The 17,507-nt window shown below is 34.0% G+C and overlaps 1 pseudogene across 1 annotated transcript; it reads left to right on the top strand.

Annotated features, from left to right (window-relative positions):
* Nucleotides 1-13,986: 13,986 nt before the first annotated feature.
* LOC145788648 (protein SENSITIVITY TO RED LIGHT REDUCED 1 pseudogene) lies at nt 13,987-15,165 on the top strand (annotated as a pseudogene). Its single transcript, XR_014361798.1, has one exon. The product of XR_014361798.1 is annotated as a protein SENSITIVITY TO RED LIGHT REDUCED 1 pseudogene (transcript).
* The last annotated feature ends 2,342 nt before the right edge of the window (nt 15,166-17,507 follow it).

Here is a 17,507-nt window from a genome sequence, read left to right on the forward strand (position 1 = left end):
CAAGGACATAGCTTGGGAGGCTAGAGGCGGGCAAACTTTTGTTGTTTATTTTCTTTTGATGTATTACATGTATATTCAAGCCAAGGGCTTAATGTGTAAATGAGTTAGTACTCTCTTTTTGTAACCAAGTGTTAACTTGGAAAGCTGTAAGCCCATAGGGCATTTTGCTTTTGTTGTTAACATGTAATACTTTTGTAATGAAATACTCTGATGAATAGAAAAAGGGTGAATCTTTTTGTATCAATGCATGTATATATTGATGGGTTCAATGTCATTTTTTTTGAGGGCGTTACAATTAGTTGCACAGTAACTCAAAACATTGATCAAGACAAAGATGGTTGACGCATATCTTATAAACACCATATTATGTCATCTCAAATAAAATTTTAAGAGAAGCAAAATCAGATCTCTTGACTAATAATACCAATATACATATCATTCTAATTTCCACCCCATTAAACAAAGAATTCTTCTGCACATGCCGAAGGTCGTATACAATACACCCTACTTTGGATCTTATCAACCTTGATAAAATGTCATTTTAAACAGTTTCTCTCTCTCTCTCCCTCTCTCTCATGAATTACAATGCCACAAGCTGATTGAATTCAGGAACCCCATACAAATGATGACTAACTGTAATCATCATCATCCTACATTAGAATTCTCTAAATACTCTACACCACCCCAGTAGTTCCTTTCATCAGTAGCCAAGCCTTTGCACTGGGACACCGTCATGATTCACCCGTGCAAAACTAAAAAAAATTCGGGAAAAAAATTACTGAACTGGTAACCTCCAAAAATGTATGGAAAAGAAGATATTCCAGGTGTCCATAGCAAATTTGGAGTTAACATGAAAACTGTTTCCACAACAAATTAGCTGTGTATGAGTCTACCATTTCATCTTGCATTTAATTTGGATTTAAAATATACCTAATGTATTACAATAAATTATAATAGGAGGGACCCATTTTTTTGGGTCTATTTTCAATGGATAACAATGTTAATTTTTTTAAATGGATCTTTTAATTTTTTAATGGGTTAATTTATTTTAAGTTAATTTGAGCCTTCTTTGAATTTTTTTTTTTTTTTAACTTAAAACATACCTAATATAATATACTAAACCATAATAGAAGGGGACATATTTTTTGAATCTATTTTGAGGGGTCCTAGGCCATAGCCTTAGTGACCTATGCCCAGGGAAGGCCATCGCCGGCACTGGATATAAATTCACAAAATGTTATATGCTGTATATATTATACTATTTATATTAATTAGTGGCAGTGGTGGTGGCGTTAATACGGGTGGAGTGTAGTTTGATTGGTAAAAATTGATACCCAAAACATTTTTTACTTTTAAAAAAATTAAATTAGTTTCGTAATTATAATGATATAATTTTATCATATTTATTTTATAAAAAATATATAATTTTTTTAAAAAATTGTATTTATCTTGTATATTTTAAAATAAACATAATAAATTTGTTTAACTTTTTACAAAAATCTATATATAAAAAGAAATGATATGATCTAAATAAATGTATTTATTTTAATCATTCCCAAACAATCCTTAAATAATAATAATTAAAAAAAAACTACGAAATAAATAATAAAAAAAACTCCCCTAAGAGGGATCAGTGGGATTAAAACCGTTGGATCACAGCGGACTCGAGGCGCCAGTTAAAGTAGTCGAGTCGAGTGCGCTCGAAGCTCCAAAAACCTGCATCCTTTACCCAACCCAACTCCCTACTCTTTCGTTCCAGATCCAATCAACAGATAGATTTAACACTCAGATTCGACAGTGTTTGTACATATATAATTATGTTGTATCTTTGTAATCTATAGCTTGCCGATCATCGATCAGTTTCAAGATATGGATCTATAGATTCGGCCTCAAATTCTAGGTTTCGGGTAATTCTCAAGAACTCATCTATTTTTTTACTTCAGAACAATTCCCGATAATCGATTTAACTCCAAAAAAAATTCAACATCTACGGATCTGAGTGAAGAAGCTCTGCAATTATGCTAATTTTATGCAGCTTATTGAAATCATAGCTAGTGTTCACATAAAAAACATTTCAATAACAAAGGAGAGAAATCGAACCTTGCGAGTGGTGATGATGAGCAGCAGCGAAAGTTGAAATCGACTACCCAAAAGCAGCAACCAAAACATTGCAAAATCAGAGGAGAGAAAAATACAACAGAGAGAGGGAGGGGATGACCGAAATTACCTTGTGAAAGGAACAATCGAGGGTGGGAAAGAGGGAATCTTGCGACTGGTGATGATGAGCGGCGGCGAATCGATTTCAACAAAGACAACAACGATGAACAACAGAGCCAGATGCAGAATCCAGCAACAAAAACATTTCAATAAAACAAAATACAATAGAGAGAGAGAGGAGGGCCGAAATTACCTTGCGAAGCGAATAACCGAGAGTGGGAGAGAGGGAGGAGGACAAGAATAAAGGTGGTCGGTGGTGGCGATGGCGGTGGTTGAGAGAGAGGGAGAGAGAGAAATAAAGAGGGAATGGGGAGGCAGTTGGTTTTCGTGGTTTTGTTCAAGAAGAGGGAGAGAGAGATAAAGAGGGAATAGGGAGGAGACGTGAGAACAGGGAGGGAGAGAGAGATAAAGAGGGAATGGCAGGAGACGTGTGTGGGTGGGAGAGAGAGAAGAAAGTGTTTGGGCAGGAAAGCAATTAATCTCAACCTTTAGATATTGATTAGAATTAATCTAGACCATTCAAACGAGTTATATCTCTGATATATTTTAACATATTTTCAAAAACTGTTCTATCTTATTATATAGATATATTTCAAAATTTTGACTAAAAATTCTTATTTCAAGAGTCTCCTCTCATAAGGAAGAGTCTCATTGAAAGCTTGAGAAGATTATGAAAGTTTATTCCTATTTATAGGAAAAGATTTTTCAAAGAGAACCTACAAAATTCTATGTGGGATTCAATCAAATTATTTGAAACATATTGATTGGAGGGAGGGTTGAAAATTTCATTTCCCTTTAAAATTAAATCTAACATTTAATCAATTTGTTTGGAGAGAATGTTTAAAAAATTTAATTTTTTTAAAATAAGTGACTTTTTTTTTATTTTATCAATTATGACTTTATTAGATATTATTAATAAATACTATGCAATAATTTTTATTTTTATTTGATTATTTATATATATTTTTATTTATTTATAATTTATAGTTATATTTTATAATTATATAATATTAATTATGACGTCACGGTTCGACCTCTTTGTCCCGACGGTTGAACCGGTGACCCGTCCACCCGGTCCCTTTTCCGGTTCACTCACCGGTCTGGTTTTGAAAACATTGCTACCAACCACTATAGCTTCAATTTGTGTATATGCATCACTGTATTTTTTGTTTTTCAAAACATCTTTGATCTCCCCAAGCATATTATCCATCCTCTCATATATTTCACCCATAAGTGGACTATCTTTATCACAAAACCTTATTAATTTATAAATTGGTTTTGTGATCGCCACTATGTTGTACACCTCATCCCGAAAATAATCACTCCCAATATATCCAGTAATTAGAGCACCCACATCTCTTATGTGTTCATCACCACTTTTCATCAATTCCTTCCAAGAATTGAAAACAACTGTTGTTGCCAAGGCCTCTCTTACATCAACAAGTCTTTTCAACATTATAAAATGTGAAGCAAATATTGTTTTAGCTTCTTTCAAAAGTTCTAGCTTTGAGTGTGATTTAAAAATTGTCAATGCATATGAATGATTTATGAAATACTTGACAATTTTTTCCCCTTATGATATGTATCTGTGAACCAATCAAAAGTTTGGGCCAAATCTTTGAAAATCAAATTCAATGTGTGAACTACACAAGGAGACCAAAAAATATGAGGATGTACCTCTTCCACTTCTTTCCCAGCTAACTTGCAATTTGTGGCATTGTCAGTAACAACTTGGATGACGTTAGAAGGACCCACCTTGTCAATTGTTTCCAGTAGCAATTCAACAATATTGATTCTTGATTTCTCAACTCCAGAATAGTTTTCAACATATAAGAACATGGCACCACGACTATTTACTGCTAAAATATTTATCAGTGGATTCTTCCTCACATTTGACCACCCATCAGAAACAATTGGCACTCCATGAGTGTACCACGTGTCTTTTACAGGAATCAATTCTTTCTTAACACTTGTTTTTACTTAATCTAGCTAAGTAGTTCTTGCCTTTTCAATTTGAAGCCCCTTGGTGCGTTATTGATGGCTGTCACCATTCGACAAAAGTGAGGATTCCTAAGAACATTAAAAGGAATTCCATTTGTACATAATGCTCTTACAATCAATGTTTTGAAAAGCGTGCTTAGGTGCATGCCTAAGCTCAAGGCGAGACAAGGCGCAACTTTGTGCCTCAAGCATGGGGAGGCGAGGCGACATAGGGGAAACGCTGCCTAGGCGATGAGGCAAGCGCCTTATTATGAAGCGCAAGACGAGCGCCTTGTGCACCTCAGCTTTCTGTGTGGATACCCACATGGGATGAAATCACATTTACAGTATAAAAATTTCAAAACGTGAGTCAAAAGAGCAAAAACATTAAATAAAAAAAAATCCTAGTGGAGAAGAAGAAGAAGATGACGCGACGAGTGCACGCCACGCCACGCAGGTTCTGCTCTCTTCTCCTCTTCTTCTCTTCTCTACTTCTCTTCTCTCTCTGCTTTTTCTCTTTTCTTCTCTTCTTTCATCGTCTTCTCTCTCACTTCTGTCTCTCTCGCGATCGCTCTCTCTCTCGCCTTCTCCCTATCGGTCGCGATTACGATCTCTCTCTCTCTCTCTCTCTTCTGTCTCTTTCTTTATCTTCCGGATTCATATATATATATGTGTATATAATATTATATAATACCTATTATATACTATAATTTTTTTGATCAGCACCTCTTATATAATATATAATATATATTATACTTACAAATATTGGATAATATATAAAATATAATTGATTCATATATATATAATATTATACAATATCTATTATATAATATATAATATACTTATAGATAATATGTAAAATATAATATATACTTATACATAGTAATAAAAAAAAATACACATGTATACAAAATAAACTAAAAAAATTAACTGAAACACATTATTTAAAAAATATAATAAATAAATAAATAATATATATATATATATTAAAAAAATTAATTGTTGTTTTTCTTCTCTTCTTATTCAAAAAATTAATAATATACATATTAAATATTTACTAATGTTGAAAATTGTGCTATATTAATATTTTGCTTAACTTCTATAACTTGTGCTTCGCTTTGGTGAGGCGCGCGCCTCGCCTCGCGCCTCGACGCTTAGGCTCCAGGTAACCTTGGCGTCTCGATGCGCCTAGAGCTTTTTAAAATACTGCTTACAATAATGGCATCCAATGCATGTCTATCCATCAAGGCGAATGAATCTTCTGGTGGAGCTTTGCTTCTTGGCACATGGCAATGAGTAAGTTTTGAATTTTTAAGAGAAGAAGAAACACCACCTTTTTTCTTGACGTTTTCAACCTTTTTATGTATCCTTTCCAATTATGTGCGATTTTTCAACAAAGTATGGCACCTTTTACTTCAGCTTTTTTTTCTAGTAGAAGCACCAAAAAAGTTTGTATGAATACGAGTATACGTACTCACAAAACTAGCATTACAATCAGTGGCGGAGGGAGTAAGGAACCAGGGGGGTCATGTGCTCCCCTGATTTTGGGATTTTTTTTTTTTACAAATATAAAGAAGATATTTTAAATAAAAAAATTACAAAAACATTATTAGAGTGAAATGTCAATGATATTCTAAAATTATGAGAACAATAATGGCTTTTTAAGTAAAAATGAAGAGACTACTATAAATCATATTATCTATGAAAATTTTATGAAAAATTTGGAATGTAACGGTGATGTCATTATTATTGATATGCAAGTATAAGTAATCTCACTATAAATATATAAAATTTATTAGATTGTTAGTTACATTTGACATGTGAGATTCACTCTCTATGTGTTTATTTACTAGTAATTGGTGATATCACATACTAATGATGACGTGATATTACCATTATATTGAATTTTTAATCAAATTTTGTATAAAAAATAATTTATCGCTGTATAATTTATTTTAAAACTTATATGCATATTTTTTTAAATTGCCCATGATACGCTAGTTATAAATAACATTATTTTTCTGATGTTTCTCGAAATCAATTGTAAAAACTTGCATGAAATATTTTTGTAAAAATTTTTAATATTGTAATTAATAAGCGCTCCCTCTAATTTAATTTTCTAGTTTTGCCACTGATTACAATACTTACACTCCCAATGTTTGGCACCCCCGGGATTTTTTCCGCTTGCAACACCTTTCATAATAACTTCATCCAACAAAGGATTAGACTTCATATCAACCTGATTCTCTCTTGACTCTGTGAAATTTCTTGCTTGAGCACCAATATTACCACCATCTTTGTCATCCTGAATTACATCAATTTCTTCAACATTCTCATCATCACTAGTTGGAATATCTTCATACATCATTATGTCCTCCTCGTCTTCTAAATTTTTAGGAGCATCATCCACATGCTTTTTTTCCCAAAAACAATGGTTCTATGAAGCATGGATACGGACACGGACACGGGACACGATAATTTTCAAAAAATGGAGACACGGACACGGCAGGAGACACGGCGAATTTTTTTATTTTTTTTATAAATATTTTTATGTGTTATGTAGATTCATATTATATTCATCCTAAATTAAAATTAACAAATGCTAACATAGTAACATTAATTCAATAAATATAAGAGAGAAAAAATTTGAACTAGACATTTTTCTAATCTAGCCACATATCTTCTCCATTATAAGATAGCACTTTATTTTTATCATCTTATAATCTATATATTTATATATATATATATATATATACTATATATTAAGCAAAAATGGTTTTTAACCCCAAGGCCTGGGAGTTTCAATATCCCAATCTGAATTTTCTAAATTTTTTATTAAAAAAAAAAAATTCAGCATTTATTGATTTGATTAAAACCCCTTTATTAGCATTTATTAACTTTTTTCAATCTACATGTCTTTTCACATGCTGCATTTATTAATTTGGTCAAAATCTCCTAATTAGCATTTAAAATCCTTGCATTTATTAATTTGGTCAAAATCCCTGATCAGCATTTAAAATCCCCTCATACAAATAATTATAGATACAATCTGTGTATAGTTACTGCAGTACGTTTTTCAACTTCATTGTTAAATTATTTTTATAAAAAATCTTAAAAAACATAATTTATATATTAAAAAAAATCTAAAACAAATATAAATATGTATAAGTATCCCGTGCATAGCACATAAAAGAAGTACAGGATTAGGGAAATACAAAAGAAAACATTTCTGACTTCTGTGTTATGGTAGTAGTTCCATTCGGTAGGCTCTTTTTTGTTTTTAGGTTAATGGATGTAATTTGGGAAATATATATATATATATATATATATGTATTCGGCGCTCTTTGAACACCACGTTTCAATCATCTTTTTTTTGCTTTGTCTTTCAAAATCCATTAGATTCTTATTGTGTTGCTCTGCTTTGTCCTAATTGTTGTTTTTTTAAGTTTTGGTTTCAATCTTTGGTATTATGTGTGGGAACATATTCTTTGAATAATCTAAACATAACATATCTCCTCTCTCTCTCTCTCTCTCTCTCACACACACACACACAGTGTGTCTGGAAACTTAATCTTTGTAGATGTAATGGGTTTGATTACATAATTTGTGTCTGTGGGTTGAATTTATGTGGATTATGGATTGGAATATGACTGATTGATTATATAATCATGCTTCCTAGAAAGTAGATGAAAAAGAAAAAAAGAAGCAAAAAATAAAAAAAATTAATCCAATCTTGGGAGCTCTTGATAATTTTTTTTTAAGTATGTAAGAAGGCCCCATCTTAATAAGTCGGCCCCATACAACTCAATTTTGTTCAATTTTTTATTGTTAGATAATATCATTTGCTTTAGAGATTGGATCTTGCAAGTTGTTTCCATGGTCAAAATTTCTAGGTTGGAATTTTCTTCAAGTTTCAACAGAACTGCGATGTTTGGATTTTAGGATCTAAAAGGATTTTTCCAAACTTTATCATCACGGAACAATGTTCCAGAGCCAGTACGTATTTGAGTTTTGTAATCAAACCTGTCACTTTATTGGACCACTTTAAATAGCTGCAAACTTGGGCTGCCATCATTATCATATCTTATGGTAAAGCCCCCCAGTCCCTTTTTTGAACCCTATCTAGGAAATGCTTGTACTAAAAAAATCAGCAGATTTCTCACTGATCTTGGTTTTTTGTGATGAGTATGCAGTAGAAAGCTCAAACTAAGTATTACTATGTATTATTTTGTGAAAGATTGGATTGGATGGATTAATTAAGGAATGAAAACATTTGAGTGATATGATTTAAGGGTGAGCTGCATGTTGAGTTATTTATTTGTTTATTTACAATGACAGGTGGTGTTTTTCCCTGGTGTTAAACCAACTATTAACACCTTATTATATGCATAACCTCCATATAGTGGTTTTAAAACTTCTTGTAAAGTGTGGCCTTGTTCCCTTAATCCTTTAAATGAGTTCATTGAAGAAGCCCTTGTATCCTGATTTCTTCGAGTATGGTTTCCCTTTTTTTTTTTCTTTTTCTTTGGTATGGTTTTCACTTTTCCATTAAATAGAAGAAAGTAACTGAAGGTTTTGGCATCTGGCATAAGTTTCATAGATTTCTAATTTGTAGGCTGGCCAAGAATGTTAGTTACTAGTAGTATAAGCTCATTTAAACCACAATGTGACTTATTGCTAGGTACCTTTACTTCATGGGATGGGTTGGGATACATCATACATCACATCTTAGTTATGATTTGCATTGTAGAGTTTAGCCTGCATGAGCCTCATGTAGGGGTGTTTGTGGGGTGGTTTGGCTTGGGTTCACCTTTAATCCTCAGCGAACCGACACATTCAGATTGGAAAATCACTGAACCGCCATCAACTGACTTCCTCTTTGAAATCGACCGAGTCAACGGACTCCGTTTGGCTGTCGGATCAGTTGAATTCGAAAATCTGTTAGAAAAAGAGAATGGGGAAAAAAGAATGAGAAAAATGGAATTCAAACTTCACAATAAACAGATCTTAGACTCACGTATTGGTCTATGTGAGAGAGAGTGAAGAAAAGAAAATGGGACAAAGAGAGGGAGAGAGGAGACTCACCATGTCACTGACCGCCACAACTTCCTCCATCACTCATTGCTGTCATTGCTCATCACCGAGTGTATGGGAAATTGATGCAACATGCTGTAAGTGTCAGATGATCTACCACAACCATCGCCATTAATTGAACAACACCACCATTAATGTTTCCGGGGAAAAAAAGAATGACAATCAGGGGATTGAAGAGGCAGATTGAATTTTTGGGAGGAGATTGAAGGGTTTTTTCGGTGGGGGAATTGAATAGCCAGCCTATGGGAGAAATATAATCAATGTAATGGAAGGAAGAGAGACTCGAAGGAAGAGAGAGATATTGATTAATGGAAGAGAGATATAAATGCAAATAAGGATATTTTTTTCAAACGGAAGAGTAGAGATGGGTAGAAGAGGAAATTTATAGAGAGAGTAAGATAGTAGATGGAACAGTGAAGAGAGGTCAAAATAGGAGGGTGAGTCAGAGTAATTAATTTATAGGAGAAAGTGTAATTAATGTTGAATGAGAGTGTGTAGGAATTATTGTAGGAATCAATGAGTGCACAGAGAAAGAGAGTAGCAGCACTTTCGACGGGAAAGTTAGTGAAGCACCCTAGAATAGTGATGAATATAATATGAGAACATCAATTACACATGACACGTGGAGATATTTTTAAATATATAGGTCGGTGGTCGGGTTATGTGGGTTTCTTTTTGCCAAACCCATTATTCGACAAACTGCAAAAACTATCCATGTTAACCCGTAGTTGACCGAATATAGTTTCCAAACCGTCTGTTTGTGGTCTGGCTGGTTGGATTCATTGGGCAGGGTGGGTATTCGAACAGCCCTAGCCTCATGAAGTATTTGTATGATTTACATTATAGATAGGGCTACTACTTCAATGTTAGCTGCTCATTTGGTCATTTTTTGTCTATAGATGGAGTTGTGATCAAATTCAAAGAATAAGAAAAAGGTTTTGTTTGGACTGCATTTCCATGACTTGCAGTGTAGTTGTAAAAATAGCACAGGGAATAAATTGAGGACAATAATCTATTGCACCTTCCAGATATAGCACCGAAAAAAAAAAAAAATCCAATAAGATTATTATGTCTAGAAATTAATATAGAGCCATATCATGTCCAGGATTCACATCCAGATCATAATCTTTGCAAAGACTTGTCAACAGTTGTAATGTGAAAGATCATAGGCTCGTCAAGGGACCGATGGATTCATGGTTTTTGATTGCTTTGGACAAGTGGATTCCTACTGTACAACCACTTGCACAACATCACCGCCGTCAACCACCACAGTAAGCCACCGACAAATGCCATCAAGAGACCTACTGTATGTTGAAGTCTTCACCACACCCCAACTAAGAGATCCACCGTTAGAGGGACATAGAGATAGAGAAAGAGAAGTAGAGAGAGGTTTCCAGAGAGTGAGGGTAGGTTGGTGGTGATGCTGAAAGTGAGGGTAGGGTAGGAAGAACAGAAGTGTTTGGATACTGATGTAGTATTGAATTATAAAATATTTAATGGAGAAAGGGTAATTCTATATCACCCATTAGTGCCGTTTACTTTTTCGTTATTAAACTTAGGGGCTCACTATATTTTTTATTACTCACGGTCAAGGGTGGTCAATGTAATTTGTCCTATAAAATTTGTTGTGGACAAAATTTTAAAATATTATGTTAGGGAATATGTGCAAGATGTTTATTTTATTATTTTATTCTTAGTTTATTTCAACATCAACAAAAAATAATCGTTTCTAATGATGTTTTCATTCTAGTTATGTAGTGATATATATATTTTAAAATTTGTCTTGCTGACTTTTTGAAATATTTCAATGGTGGACACCTTGAGACATTATTAATTATTAATTTATAAGAAATTTCGTGTCAGGCGGACCTATCAGAATTGCAAGATGTTTATTTTATTATTTTATTCTTCTTTTATTTCAACATCAACAAAAAATAAATAGTTTCTAATGATTTTTTCATTCGAGTTATGTAGTGACATATATATACATATATATTTTAAAATTTGTCTTGCCAACTTTTTGAAATATTTCAATGGTGGACACCTTGAGAAATCATTAATTATTAATTTATAAGAAATGTTGTGTCAGGCGGACCTATCAGAATTGGAACAGATCAATTAGCATATCCACCTATCATCGGAGGCATAACCATAAAAAATATCATTAAAAAAGCATGAGTTGTTATTAAAACATTATAAAGTTGATGATTCCCACCAAGAATTTGATTGCCGGGTCGTGTTAATTCCATAGGAAGGGTCTTTGTTTGGATTGTGTATCTAGGTTATTTTTATTATCAGTATTTTTTTTCTTCTTGTATGGACTATAAATGACCTCATGTTCCATAATGGTTGCTTGACATAGAAATGTGACTAAATAATCTGACTCAATTTACGAGTTTATTCAAGTCTCCTTTTAGGCTAATATTGTCGAGGAAGTGACTAATTATTGCATATGAGGCTGAAGTGATCATTTTTACTAGTAAACTCGGTCAAAAGTTACAATCAGATATCAAGAGTAGGAGAGTTCCTTGACTAATTTTGTAAGTGAAGGAGTTTCCTTGCCTGATTCACAAACCTTATGGAAAGTCCCTACAATTTTCACTTGAATTACACTTAAATCAAAACTTCATCACTCTTTCATGTATAATAACTCCGTCAATTTATTCACTGTTGAATTTTTGTTTAGGGCAAGATGCTGAACAGACGGGAATGCAATATTCTACTTTTTACTGTAATTTCTCTGAAAGTAGAGGAAGTTGTTTATGTAGATGCATGCTAAATATAGAAAGAGCGCACTTGTTCTGGAATATAGAAAGGGCTTTGCATTTCACTCTTTGTTGTGGGGTTGTCACCGATTGACCGGCCATACGGATAGGGAAGTCATCCAATAAGTGGTTTTAGCATATCTTATGCAATCAATTGATTTTATCATGTCTATTCTTCACTAGCGCATAGGCTCTGGCTTCTTCCTCTAGCCGAGCCACTACATGCATATGTGTGATTCGTGGCAGTTTTTTTAAAAAAATTTTATGGAGTGCATCATTTGTGTTCGACTCAGGTAGCTAAGAAGGACTTTTTCCTTTCTCTTTGCACGATATACCAATTTCTGAAGATGATTGTTTTTTTTGGGCTGGGGCTGTTTCCCCGGTGGCATGCCTTGCTGTTTCTAATATAGTGGTCATGATCGATTCGATAAAAAAGAAGGAATAGTTTGTATTTTTTGTTGGGATTTCCTAGAAAAACTAGTCGTGTCTTATTCTGATTTATTATAAATGATATTCAATCTACCAAAATAAAAGTTAAAAGAGGGTATGTATGCTCATTGTGTTCTTTATATGGAAATCTGAAGCTAGGGGGCATTCCCTTGACTTGTACTAGTGAGAATTTTACTCCACAAGAAATTGAAGAAAAAACTGCTAAACTGAAGAATCCACTTTTTTCTAGAAAACTCGCATTGGGTTTAGGGATAATTAGGCTTGAACTGATGACTTCCACCACGTCAAGATGACGCTCTATCGCTGAGTTGTATCCCTTCTCGTTGTCTAAGAACTAGATTTGTCTCGTCTTCATCTCTCTCCCATTCCGTTAGCATTTCTATCTTGTTATCAAATCCTTCAAACCTAGGGCATGCCACTAGGAAAGGTCTTTGCCTACTTTTATAAGAGAGTTTTCGTGCCTGATTTGTAGCGGGCCTGGCGTAGCGGTAAAGCTACCCCTTGGTGACCTGGTGGTCACTGGTTCGAGTCGTGGAAACAACCTTTCCGTTTATGGGGGTAAGTCTGCGAACATAACCCTGTCCCAGACTCCACTTAAGCGGGAGCTTTCGTGCACTAGGTACGCCCTTTCTCTGCCTGATTCGTAAACCTTTTGGGAAGTCCCTACAATTTTCTCTTGAATTACACTTAAATCAAAACTTCTTCACTTGTTTCATGTAATGTAACTCTTTCAATTTATTATCCATTGGATTTTTGTTTAGGGCAAGATGCTGGTATTTAGAACAGATTGGAATGCTATATCCACTTGTATTATAATTTCTCTGAAAGTAGAGGAAATTGTTTCTATTGATGCATGCTAAATGTCCTTACCTAATGAATGATTTTCATAATAAGTCCTTTAAATATACTACTTTCATTTGTGACTGTATTTGATGAATTCCAACTGAATATATATGTAAATCCTGTCATTGGAACAACTGGCCTACTTAAACTAGTTAAAACTACATGAACACCATATCATCAATTTCCTCTGTGTATGTTCCCCAGGAGAACAAAAAGGATAAAAGTGCAGGTGATGTTAAATGTCATGTTTTTGGACCTGTTTGATGCATTTCTTTATCAAGTGTTTCTTGTTCCTCTTAGGCTGTGATTGAATCAAGGATTTGAGGAGGGATTTGAGAAGGAGAAGGAAATAGGAAGAGGAAAAAATGAATGAAATAGAAGCTAAATTTTGTCACTTTTTCCTCCTTAAATCCTAGACTGAAACACAGCCTTAAAGTTTCGATGAAGAACAAATGTCTTTTGGGTCTGTTAATTAATAATTATAATTTTCTTTACACCAAGCTTTATAGGCTTTTTAATTCCCCTATGTTCCTGCTGGCTGCCTTTTCCCCAAATCTGTGCTACTAATGCAGTTGATTGTTTCTAACAAAATTGTGTACTTACAATTAACAGGTTCCAAATGCCAAGATTTCTATTTGGATCAGGATCATTGATTGCATGGACAAGGTCTCTGGCTGAAGTATATGTTGTAGACCCCTCTGGACCATGGCACTACATTTTTCTGAAACCGCAAGGACTGTCTAGTTAGAAGTAGACTACTCTGCTTATTGCCATGGCTGCTTTAGCAAAAACTCTCACAGTCGAAAAGCCAAATCCAACTGGAGACTGGACAATTGTTTTGCCTCGTCGTGGTAAAAAACAAAGAAGAAATCTCAAATCTCAGATCCTAGAACAAGAACAACCATGGGTTCCAATCGACCATGAGGTTGATTCTGACAGAGAATTGAAATTGATGCAGAAAATGCGAGTCTGCATGAAGAAAGTTGAGACCTCTCTCTTTTTCTCTACTTTTATGGATCAAACTCGGTCTCCTCAAATCTTGGATCGTCTTTCAAGGCTTCTGGGCTCTGAACCAAAGATGAACATGGTGATATATGGTATTGGTAGCATTGAATCATATGACCCCCCTCGATTTCAGCTTAGCCTTGCGATTTTGATGAAGAAAATGTTCAGTTGGATTGGAGATCTAGAGGTGTTTGATCCGATTCTTTCTGGTACAGAAACTCGGGTTTTAGAAAGTCTTGGTTGTTCTGTCCTATCAGTCAATGAACAAGGTAGGCGACAAGCTTTGAAGCCGACATTATTTTTCATGCCACACTGTGAGGCGGAGTTGTATGACAATCTCCTACAGGCAAATTGGAGATCGGACATGTTGAACCGTATAATATTGTTTGGGAACAGCTTTGAGACATATGAGCAATACGGGTTGGTGTTTAAGAACTCGAATGTTGTTAATTTGAGGAAGCATATCTTGGCTGTTAGGAGATTTAAAAAAGAGTTTGGAATCAAGACGGTTTCGGATGATTATTTTCGAGCTTTTCATGATTTAAGTTGGCATTTTTTCAGCATTGAGCCAGAGATGGAGCTGAATATTGTTTGATTGATTGAGCTTGGTGACTAGTGTTCTGAATTATTGAAATTGTCTATTTTTTGCTTACAATAATCTTTTTAAGACCTGATCTATTTTTCTTTTCCATTGTTTTAGGAAACAAACTCATTGTTTTCAATGCTTGTGTTTTGTTTTTTGTTTTGAGTGAAAGTTTATACTCTAATATGTGTGTGTATATATATATATATATAGGGTACATTGGATTAAGCTCAGCAGATGCAAAATTAGAATTGGAGTAGGTGGATTGTATGAGTCTAGATCATCTGCCATGGTTGTTTTGGACTTTTTTTTTTTTTTTTCATTTGCTAAGAACCCTAATTCTCAAAACAGGCTCGACGACTTGCATAACTCCAAAGTTGGCGAGCAAGGTCTGCTCGGCAACTTGCTTCTTGGTGAGCAAAATCCGCTTGCCAAGGAATTCCATCAACAAATCTTTTGCGGAGCAAAATCTTTTGCCGAGAAGTAGAGAGAGGTTTCTAGAGAGTGAGGGCAGGTTAGTGGTGATGCTGAAAGTGAGGGTAGGGTAGGAAGAAAGGAAGTGTTTGGATACTGATGTAGTATTGAATTATAAAATATTTAATGGAGAAAGGGTAATTCTATATCATCCGTTAGTGCCATTTACTTTTTCATTATTAAACTTGGGGGCTCACTATATTTTTTATTACTCACGGTCAACGGTGGTCAATGTAATTTGTCCTTTAAAATTTGTTGTGGACAAAATTTTAAAATATTATGTTAGGGAATATGTGCAAGATGTTTATTTTATTATTTTATTCTTAGTTTATTTCAACATCAACAAAAAAAATCATTTCTAATGATTTTTTCATTCGAGTTATGTAGTGATATATATATATATTTTAAAATTTGTCTTCCTGACTTTTTGAAATATTTCAATGGTGGACACCTTAAGACATTATTAATTATTAATTTATAAGAAATATCGTGTTAGGTGGGCCTATCAGAATTGCAAGATGTTTATTTTATTATTTTATTCTTCTTTTATTTCAACATCAACAAAAAATAAATAGTTTCTAATGATTTTTTCATTCGAGTTATGTAGTGATATATATATACATATATATTTTAAAATTTGTCTTGCCAACTTTTTGAAATATTTCAATTGTGGACACCTTGAGACATCATTAATTATTAATTTATAAGAAATGTCGTGTCAGGCGGACCTATCCGAATTGGAACAGATCAATTAGCATATCCGCCTATCATCAGAGGCATAACCATAAAAAATATCATTAAAAAAGCGTGAGTTGTTATTAAAACATTATAAAGTTGATGATTCTCACCAAGAATTTGATTGTCGGGTCGTGCTAATTCTATAGGAAGGGTCTTTGTTTGGGTTGTGTATCTAGGTTATTTTTATTATCAGTATTTTTTTTCTTCTTGTATGGACTATAAATGACCTCATGTTCCATAATGGTTGCTTGACATAGAAATGTGACTAAATAATCTGACTCCATTTACGAGTTTATTCAAGCCTCCTTTTAGGCTAATATTGTCGAGGAAGTGACTAATTATTGCATATGAGGCTAAAGTGATCATTTTTACTAGTAAACTCAGTCAAAAGTTACAATTAGATATCAAGAGTAGGAGAGTTCCTTGACTATGTTTGTAAGTGAAGGAGTTTCCTTGCCTGATTCACAAACCTTATGGAAAGTCCGTACAATTTTCACTTGAATTACACTTAAATCAAAACTTCATCACTTCTTTCATGTATAATAACTCCGTCAATTTATTCACTGTTGAATTTTTGTTTAGGGCAAGATGCTGAACAGACGGGAATGCAATATTCTACTTTGTACTGTAATTTCTCTGAAAGTAGAGGAAGTTGTTTCTGTAGATGCATGCTAAATATAGAAAAAGCACACTTGTTCTGTAATATAGAAAGGGCTTTGCATTTCACTCTTTGTTGTGGGGTTGTCACCGATTGACCGGCCATACGGATAGGGAAGTCATCCAATAAGTGGCTTTAGCATATCTTATGTAATCAATTGATTCTATCATGTCTATTCTTCACTAGCACATAGGCTCTGGCTTCTTCCTCTAGCCGAGCCACTACATGCATATGTGTGATTCGTGGCAGCTTTTTTAAAATTTTTTATGGAGTGCATCATTTGTGTTCGACTCAAGTAGCTAAGAAGGACTTTTTCCTTTCTCTTTGACACGATATACCAATTTCTGAAGAGTATTTTTTTTTATGGGTTTGGGCTGTTTTCCCGTTGGCATGCCTTGCTGTTTCTAATATAGTGGTCATGATCGATTCGATAGAAAAGAAGGAATAGTTTGTATTTTTCGTTGGGATTTCCTGGAAAAACTAGTTGTGTCTTATTATGATTTATTATAAACGATATTCAATCTGCCAAAATAAAATTTATGCTCATTGTGTTCTTTATATGGAAATCTGAAGCTAGGGGGCATTCCCTTGACATGTACTGGTGAGAATTTTACTCCACAAGAAATTGAAGAAAAAACTGCTAAACTGAAGAATCCTCTTTTTTCTAGAAACATTGGGTTTAGGGATAATTAGGCTTGAA

This window comes from Camellia sinensis, chromosome 2, assembly GCF_055761805.1.
Source record: "Camellia sinensis isolate YWXY chromosome 2, ASM5576180v1, whole genome shotgun sequence".
NCBI classification, from domain to species: domain Eukaryota; kingdom Viridiplantae; phylum Streptophyta; class Magnoliopsida; order Ericales; family Theaceae; genus Camellia; species Camellia sinensis.